Source organism: Vigna angularis, chromosome 6 (genome assembly GCF_016808095.1).
Source record: "Vigna angularis cultivar LongXiaoDou No.4 chromosome 6, ASM1680809v1, whole genome shotgun sequence".
Taxonomy (NCBI): Eukaryota; Viridiplantae; Streptophyta; class Magnoliopsida; order Fabales; family Fabaceae; genus Vigna; species Vigna angularis.
In genome coordinates, this window is record NC_068975.1 from 8,607,346 (window position 1) to 8,613,997 (window position 6,652).

Sequence of the window (6,652 nt, forward strand, 5' to 3'; positions counted from 1 at the left end):
TAATAATATAATTGTATTTTATAATTGTATAATTATTTAAATTGATTATTTTTTGGGTAATGTTGTTAATAAAAAAATCTAGAATAGATATGACTCGTACTCAAGGTGCATCTTCACATCACGAGAAAGTTCCTCATAGGGTGTGAGGAGAAGACCTATTGCTTCTGCTCGTAGAAGGCATGGAGAAGTCAACTTGATGTTTATGTTGAGGAGCATGGAGATGTCAGGTTTGAGGAGGATGCAGTTCAGGAGCATGCACTTGAGGAGCATGATATTCAGGAGGAAGAGCATCAAGATGTTCCTGAAGGTGGATTTCCTGAAGGTCCAATAGTTGCTTAAGTATTGACACATTAGTTTACCATCTTGCTTATGCAATATGGTAGGGTTGGGTAAGTGAAAAACTTTAATTTTAATGGTTATTGTTTAGTTGAAATAAATTTTATATTAAATATTATTGTTTAGGATCGGGGAGATTAAGTTGATCTGCCACGGAAAAAAATTAAACAAACTAGGATCCTGCGTTGAGGGCATTAGAGAAATCGTGTATGGTTCTAGTATGATGTCTCTAATTGATATTTCATATGACTACGTCGATAGGGGTCTATTATTGGCATTTATGGAGAGATTTCATTTTGAGACCAGTAGTTTTCATCTTCCGTGGGTGAGATGTCAATGACTTTGGATCACATGTCATCCTTGTTGCACCTCCCAGTTCTAGGGTAGTTTTGTAAACTGAAGGAAGTGGACTTTGAAGAAAGTCGACATGCCATTGTCGAGCTTTTAGGCATGGATGGCGGGAGAGCTGGTGTTGAGTTGCATGCAGCTCACGGTGCGAAAGTTAGACTAAGCTAGCTTCAAGACATCTATGCTGAGCATTGTGAGGAACAACAATGGAAGTATGATGCTCGGGCATATTTGTTACATTTAGTTGGATACACTATATTTGTTGATAACTCTACCATGTCCATTCGCGTGTCTTACCTTTTGCTCTTCAGAGACGTACACACATATGACCGATATCCCTAAGACATTGCTATACTAACATATATGTATGAGCAACTAGGAGATGCTAGCTTGACTTCAACCATGCAAATAATATGTTATTTGACTATAATACAACACAACTAGGAGATGCTGGTTTTATTTAATTTTTTATAAAACAAACCTAAATGTTGTTAAATAACTTAATTAATTATTTTGATATGAAAAAAGAGCAACATGCATCAAATATGAACTAAGCACAACATTCATCAGATATGAAAATAAGCACAACACAACATAAAGACATCAAATATGAAAATTCAAAAGAGAGAATACCGAATCTTGATATTCGATTCTCCCTTTATCGGATATCAACATTCGATAAAGGGAGAATCGGATATTGAGATATGATATTCTCCCTTTCGGATTTTCATATCCGATACAAACATCTTCATATCAATTTTTATTTTTTCTAAAATATTTTTATTAAATTTAATAAATTCATTCAAATTATTTTTTAACAATTCAAAATTATATAATTAAACATTTATAAATTCATACATAAATTTTAAAAAAATTATAAACTAATACAATAATTAAAAACTAATATAATTAAACATTTATAAAACAAACTTCAAGAACATGAATTGCATCAGATTTCGACATCCGATGTTGTGATTTTTGGATTTTCATGTCCGATTCTTGTTTTTGAAGATTCACTCTTCCTTGGATGTGGACATTTGATGTGCTCTCTATCGAATATACAAATTCGATAATATAAATTCATGCATCTGGAAACAAATTCTTAGAAAAAAACACTCTCAACAATGCCAACCACCATCAGTTGCCTCGAACCACCACCTCCATGCTGCCTCGAACACCACCAACTGCCTCGAACACCACCAGCTGTCTCGAACCACCACCTCCAAGCTTCCTCAAACACCCCAAGTTGTTGCCTCGAACACGAACAACCTCAACAAAAATCTCTCTGAACTCTGAAGATCATACTTAACGAAGGAGGAGAAGAAATGAAATCGGATGCAGAGGACCACACTCAACGAAGGGAAGAGAATAAAATATTAAAATAGAATGCACAATTTTGTAATAGATGAAATGGGGTGCATGATTTCGTAATAGATGAAAGGATGTAAGGTTTCGAAATATATATTCAACGCATATTTAAGGATTTCAACCCTTCATTCAATCAATACACATAATTCCTCAACAAAATAAAATTAATGCATAACCACCTCATTAATTAGAGGACATTTGAGAAAATTGGGGATGCAAAGTAAAAAAAGGATGAAACACCCGAAGTTGAGTTGGAATGGAAATGAGTCAAACTGAAAATCAAATTCATTTTTAAAATAAATATGATCCAAAATTTAAAATTCAAATGACAATTAAATTAAGATCAAACAAGATAAGTGGGATACAAACACTTGTAATAAGCTTGCAATAAGAGAAAGGACAATATGCAATCACATGGAGTATATACGGATATGACTTAGATTGAATAACATTTTAAGTCTTCAAAACATTGTGATATTTATGATTATAAAGTTTTTTATTTATAAAGGACCCTATTTATTTTTAATGAATTTTATTTTTCTAGAGTGAAATGAAAAGAAAATCACTTTTGATAAAAAAAAATATAACTGTTAATATTTTAAAACTAATATTTTCAATAATTAAATTCACCACAAACTGACTAAGACATTATAAATGGTTAATTGTTATTAATGTGTAATTTTTGTAAAGAAAACCTAATTGATCGTAATCACTATCTAAAAACCGTTTTCTTATTTACAATATTTAAATCTCTTTAGAGGAAAACCAAATCTAATTTTATTCAGAACAACTTGGTGGTGTTTACAAATGTTGTTAAACTAAAAGCTTTTAGTTTACTTTCTGCAGTTCCACGATTTCCCCCCTTAAATTGATAATTTTATTTTCCAGAAGTGAATTCTGAATTATATATTTTGGAGAATTTTCAGAACAAGTATTTTTTGGAATTTATTTTGAGCAAGATTATGAAACCAGTTTTTATAATAAAATTTTCAGAACGAAAATTTCAAAAATACATAAAATACATTTACGAATAATTTTTTCAGAATAAAATTTTCGGAATAAACTTTTCTAAACACATAATAGTTAGAGAATGATTTTCTCAAAACACCCCTGTGTAAAATGTATTCTGAAAATTATTTTTTAAAATATATGAAATATATTTCAAAAAGAGTTTTCTAGAACGATTTTTTTTTCTTATATGTTTTTTTCATCTTTTCTTTCTCTGCGCCATTTTCCTTCTTTTCTTTCTCTGCAGCAATGGTGATGTTGAAAACAGTGATAAAACCTTATTAAATTAGTAATTGTAGGGTACAGGAAGTAATAGCCTAAACTAAAATAAAACCTATTTAATTAGTGATCCTGTGCCAATAATATAAAACATTAATTAAGATGATTAAAATTAGGGTTAAATATGTTTTTCGTCCCTTAAGTATCACACGATTTTGGTTTTAGTTCCACTCGAAACTTTGATGGTTTTTAATCTTCATAGTTTTGAAACTTTTATTATTAGTCCTTAAAATTGGATGATGTTAAGTTTTGTTTGACGTGGCTAACGTCCAGCTCACGTGTCATGCACCTGATTACTTTTAATTGACGTGACAGTAAAGGTGTGGTGGTCGGTAGGCCTGGTGGGTGGTCGGCCACTCGGTCTGGTGGTCGACATGGTGGTCTTTGTCCATAACCGTTCGGTCTTTTCCCAATGTCATTCGGTCTTTCATATATTGCATTCCACCCGTCACCATAACTGTTCGGTCTTTGCCCAACACCGTTCGGTCTTTCATATATTGAACACCACCCGTCACCGTAACCATTTAATCTTTGCCAAACATCGTTCGGTCTTTGCCAAACATCGTTCGGTCTTTTATATAGTCCGCTTCTATTGCATTGTTCTGTTGATTGTAATAAAACCCACCAGGCCGACCGACCACCAGGCTGACTGACCACCAGACCGAGTGACTGACCACCCACCAGGTTGTTCGACTACCAGACATTGTGACCGACCACCCACCAGGCTGACCGACCACCACACCTTTACTGCCACGTCAATTAAAAGTAGTCAGGGAAGGTGACATCACACGTGGGCTGACCGTTAGTCACATCTACTAAAGGTTAACGCCGTCCAATTTTAAAGATTAATAGTAAGAGTTTCAAAACTATGAGGACTAAAAATCATCAAAATTTCGAGTAGGGACTAAAACCAAAATCGTATGATACTTAAGGGACAAAAAACATATTTCACCTTTAAAATTATAATCTTTTTAAAACAAAGATAATTATATTATTTTCAAATGCACAATAAAATGAATATATTATTATATTTGTTAATAAGATAATTTAAATGTAATTTATTTTTAGTTAATTTTTATTGATAAGATAATTTGAATATAATTTACATTTCACTCATCATTTTATATGTTATGAATAGTAATTTCAGTATTATTTTTCTTATTATTTTTTTCACAAAAATATTATTTAAAGAAAGCAACTACATATAATTTGTATTTTATAGTTAAGAATACATGAATGTTTTATATGTACAATTTATTAGTAAAAAATATTTATATTATGAAAAAAAATTACTTTATATTAATTATGAATTGTGTAAGGATAAAAATGAAAAGAATGATGATTATTTTTTTATATTACAGATATTTTTACTATGTTATGATAAATAGTCGTAGAAGTAAGAACGTATTTTATTTGTTCATTACTTGTTCTTTAAAATAAAATCCTAATTGCAATATACTTAAATTAAAAAAAAAATAAAAAAAATTACAGCATAAAAATAATACTACATGTAGAATAAATTATAAGCATTCAAGTAAATTGATAATATTTTAATAAAATAATATTAAAATTTAATTATTAGTCAAAAAATTAAAATAATATTTGTAATTACCTTGTTTGTATTAACTAAGTATGTTACTTGATTAAATTATATATATGAATAAAATTTAATTATTTTAACTACTTTTTTATTTTAGATTTGCAATTGAAAGTCTTTCCTGGATTCATGAAAAAGTTTCTTGTTAAAGGAGAGATGTGTCAAATTATCTTATAAACACGTGAAACTATCGAGACACGGAAACAAGTATTTCAATCATTTATAAACATAGTTTCATTCTCATGGATAAAAATAATTTTGGTTTAATGTATAGGTAGGTCTCTTTTTTCATCCAAAATTTCAAATAGGTTTCGTACTTATTTGATGTTTCAATTAAATTTTTATTTTTGAAAAATTGAAACAAATAGAAACTTGCTATCAAATTGGACAAACATCGTTTAGGAGACCCTTACGTAACATATTGACAGTATACTTTTAATTAATATGACATTAAAAATGTGATTGTGAAGTGTATTTTTTAATTTGTGAATTAAAAAATTCAGGTCAAATTGGGGAAAATTAATTAAATTAAGGAAAAACTGAGCAAAAAAAATAAAAATAAGGACAGCCTCTTTCTTTGAGAAATCGAAAATAGATTCGAAGCTTTGTTTTAGGGACTCTTCCAAATCAAAAACAGATTCTAAATCAGATTTTGAGAGCCTACACCAATGGCCTTAAGATGGACACATATTAAATACAATTTGCAAAGAACTATTGCAAGGAGCTATTGATTTGGAAGAATCCCTCAGGATGCTAGTAGACCTGTTTTCGATTTGGAAAAGTCCCTAAAGCAGTTTCGAATCTGTTTTCGATTTCTTAGAGAAAAGGACTACTTTTATTTTTATTTCTTTTGTCCAGTTTACCCTTAATGTAATTAGTTTTTTCAATTTTATTTGTAGTTTTTAATTCACAAATTAAAAAAATACACAATCATGTGTTTAATGTCACATCAATTAAAAGCATATTAAAAGCATATTGTTACGTAAAAGTCTCTTAAACGACATTTTTTTAATTTAACGATAAATTTCTATAAGAACCTAATTGAGACACCAAATAAGTATAAACCTGTTTAAAATTTTAAACGAAAAAAAAAACTAACAAAACATTAAACCATTAATTTTAATTGTCTGAAACTAGTAAATGTATCAAAATAAATCTCTGATTAAGGATTATGTGAAACGAATAGATGTACCGAAACAAATCCATAACTAAGAACTAAAAAATTTGATTCTCACTTCTGAGAACTAAAAGAAAACTTAATTATATTAAAAAGTATTTAAATCAATAATAAAAAATTATACAATAATTTATGTGATAAAAAGTATTTAAAATCTATAAGTTATTTTAATGAGATATAATGGAGATATAATAAAATATGTGAATAAGATAAGGACATAATAAACTTTAATCATATAAAATATTTTATCCTGCAGAATAAATTAAATAATATTGTTTTATTATATTTATATTTGACATGGACCCGATAATAATATGATTATTTTATTTTCAAAAGCAATAATTCTTTGTATCAGATGAAGTGATTTACAAAAGTTAAAAAAAATAAAAAAGTAATAATTTTGAATTAACCTAACAAAATGAGAACTCTTGAATTATTAGTGAGTAAAATATTTGAAATGCTTTTATTAAATCACTTTTAGAATTTATAACAAAAAGACACTACATGGAAAGTTTGTAACAAAAAAATAAAACTAACCA